The sequence below is a fragment of the Gossypium arboreum genome, chromosome 10, assembly GCF_025698485.1.
Source record: "Gossypium arboreum isolate Shixiya-1 chromosome 10, ASM2569848v2, whole genome shotgun sequence".
NCBI lineage: Eukaryota > Viridiplantae > Streptophyta > Magnoliopsida > Malvales > Malvaceae > Gossypium > Gossypium arboreum.
In genome coordinates this window covers 119229716-119233528 of record NC_069079.1, presented here as the reverse complement: position 1 = coordinate 119233528, position 3813 = coordinate 119229716, and positions in this window count along the sequence as shown.

Below are 3813 nucleotides of genomic sequence, written 5' to 3'. Positions count from 1 at the left end.
TTCTGAATCTGGAACTATATGTGTTTTTGGCTGTGTATATACTGTATGCTTGTATCCTTAATTCTGATGGGTTACACACTAAGTTTTCATAAACTCACATCTATTGTATGTTTTGTCAGGTAATCCACAGACTTAGGCAGATCGGTGTGGTAGAGACTCAACGGTGACCGCACGACTGTAAATTATTTAAACTTAGTAACTTATGGTTTTATTTATGTTTTTGGTATTCATTTAGAAAGTTTGTAATTTTTGGGACTCTCCGGAGTTTATGGTCGTATAACTGTTAGTTTTGGTTATATATGTTTGATGAATTGCATGCTTCAGCAAAACATTTTTATTTAAAAGTAAAAATTTATACGTAAACAAAGGTTTTTCTAAAACACGACTATATTTTCAAAATATAATTGTTTTAAGGCTTCCGTTGTAATAAGTTTTTGTCAAATGAGCTAATTAAATGGTGTTTTTGATTAAAAATGTGAACGTTCTGACAAGACAACTCCATTTTCAAAACCCCTACCTTGTGACACCTTCGGATTCGGCCATAACGTCTAGGCCAGATTTGGGGTGTTACATTTATTCCCCCTAGTTTCCTATATATATAAAGAGGGTTTACCCCCTACTCTATCAACTCTCTTGCCCATTGTCCCTCGGAAAAAAAAATATCTTTTAAGTTATTATTTTGGTTAAGTGTTGAAATTTTGAGATGGAAAGATTTATTTGTATTTGTGTTTGAGGGAGATATTGTGATAATTTTAAGATGTGTTTGAGTTCACAATGATGTGGTGGCGCTCGGAGACCCACACATTTCATCTATCGTGTAGGGATTGAACCATCACCTTAGAAGCCCATCGCATTGCAACTTGGGCTCCAAGTTCACAGTGGTTATACGGTCATGGGTTAAAGTATAACTAGGGCTCCCAATTGGCAGTGGTTATTATTGGAAAAATCTCGGTTTGAAAATAGTTTTCTTGCACAGCAAAAAATTAAAATTTTGAAAATCGACCCAGTTTGTGATATTTATGCAATAAACCTTAATTGAATTCATACCTATGTTTTTGGCTTAGCGGACATTCGTTGTTCCTTGCTTTCAATCAAACGATCTTCTCCGCTGTTCTCATACCATGAACTAATTCTAGTGTGGCTCGGACCAATTGAATCGAAACACAGAACTATAAAAAAATTTATCTAATTTTGGGATGAAAACAGAAATTTTATCTTCTTAATAGAAAGTGGTAAAATTGATATTCTGGAAAAATATATTTAAAATTTGAGAATAAACTCTCTCTCTATTTTTCGACAGAATAACAATCTTTCAAAAGTTCTATGAATAACTCTACTAGTGCCATTTTTTTATAGGGAGAGAAGGTAGAACCCTTGTAGAGTTGTATAGGTTTATTTTAAATAGAAAAATAACATCCTACTTAGTGTAGGGGAGGGGTGAACATTTAAAAAAATTAAATTTTTATTTATTTTTATAAATTTTATACTTCTTTACTAATTTTAAAATTTTAAAATAATTTTTATTTTTCTTTAAAATTAAAAAAATTAATTAGTTGATTATGTAGCATCCACTTGTGTGTCACATTAGCAAAGCTAGCAAACATTAATTTTTTCGTTTAGTTTGAGGTGATTTAACAAATAATGCAAATTTTAGAGCTAAGAGTAATAAAAAAATTAAATGGAAGGCTAAAATAATTTTTTTTAAGAAAATTGAAGGTCAAATAAATCATTATGCCTTGTTAAAATTAATATATATATATATATATATATATATATATATATTATTGCTTTTCCTTTCCACCATTTTAGGCCATTAAACTTGAAAAGCTTGTCAAGGAAGACATGAACACATTCTTTTTATTTTTTGGTTGAAACCAAAGTGTTCACTGCAGTAATTAATTCATTCGCTATAAGTGACCTAGTCCACAAGCTCGCCTTACTCGAAGACCTCGCTAGTTGTGACTTATGGCAGTCCACCCTCAATCAAGTTTCCTGAGTCCGTTCCCTTGACCTCTTAACCAACCCCCACAACCACCTTATCTATCGTACCTACAACATTCTCGTCCTCTCGAAACTACGTTGTTTCATGAATTCTTCAAATGAGCTCTATACTCTCAATGACTTAAACGACCACCATAAGAAACCTAGCCTCAACTTTACCCAAACCAATTTGGTTCCATTCTCCCTTTCTCTCTTCAGTTCATCCATGTTCGACTTCCAATCAAGCTTGCTTGGGAATATCCAAGAAGGTTTATATCAATTTTATTGTTTGTGTAATTTTATTCGTCATAAAATAAAATAAAATAAAAGGAAATGAATAATCTATACGATTTTGTAAAAGTCTGGAAATGGAAAAAAATATTTTGAATATAAAGAATTCAATTTATGTTTAGATTTGATTAAGGATATGATTTTTATATTGATTAGTTAGATCCAAATTTAGTTTCAATTTTTATATTTGATTAAGAATGACTGATATTTGGTTTTGTATGAAATTCAATTTAGGAATCATGTGAAAGAAATAATGACTTAGTTTATTTGGTGGGCAAAGATTATGTTTTTCTTTGTGAAGAATATAAGAAGAGAAAAATAAAGGGAAGAAGAAAAGAAAAATAAATAAAGAAATAAAAAGAAAAAATTAAATTATTCAAAAGAAAAAAGTATAGAGACTAGTTTTAACAAATGGAAAACATAGAAAAACTACGTCAAAAGAAATGGAGAAGGAGAAAAACAAATAGAGAAAGAGAAGAGAATGTAAAATAAAGAAAAAAATGAAAGTTTAAAGAACATAAAAGGAAAAAATTAAATTGTTCAAAATGAAAAAAAAAGGGGACCAATTGTATAATTTAACTTAAAATTTTCGTTTGAAATGATGATTTAACGTGCCACGCCAGCTTGCCGTTACACCGTTAACGACAATTAACGCTCAGTAACTAAAATGTTGCAACACGATAACGTAAGTGACTAAAGCATAAATTTTCAAACATAAGTGACTAAAATGTAACCTAAGACAAACAAAAGTAATTATTTTGACAGCTTACCCATTATGAAATCAAATTTATCAACAAAATTTCAATACGGTGAATTTTATTTTCTTAATTTAACCCAAATAAATTTATTTGACTTCACTTGATTTGAATTTTATTCCTCTCGACTCAATACGAAAAATATTTCAAATTTAATTATGATAATGTTAGGATTTTGACCCGATTAAGCAACGAACAAGAAAATAGCAGAATAAATTGAGAAATTAAACACACAAATTTAACGTGAAAAAACCACTCCAAAGAGGATAAAAAACCACGGGCAAAGATAATTTTACTATAATGGCAAAAGAACGAAGAGTACAAAAGATGGAGATAAAAACTAAACCCCGAAAACCCGAAAATAAAGAACCCACAAAACGTAAACACAAAATTCTCTAAATGTGTTATGAGTTCTAATCTCTAATGGGTGTATTTTTCTAAGGTTGTAAAAGAGCCTATTTATAGGCTAAATTCATAAGTCAAATAATAGTAAAATAATCTAAACTAATCAGTGTTTGATTGAAACAAGTAAACAGAGTTTAACTGAAAGACTATTTTTCAAATTTGACTGAAAATAGGAGTCATATTTAACAAATCTCCACCTTGACTCATATTTCCACAACGCCATCTTTGCCAAAGCCCGCCACGAGCCTATCTTGAACTATGCAGAGAATTAACTGAGTCGAATTTGTGCTTAGAAACTAGAAGACTTCTAGCCTTTGACTTGTACACTGCCAAATCAAAACTAACTCGGGTTTGATTTTCATGAACACAGTGTCCTAAATTT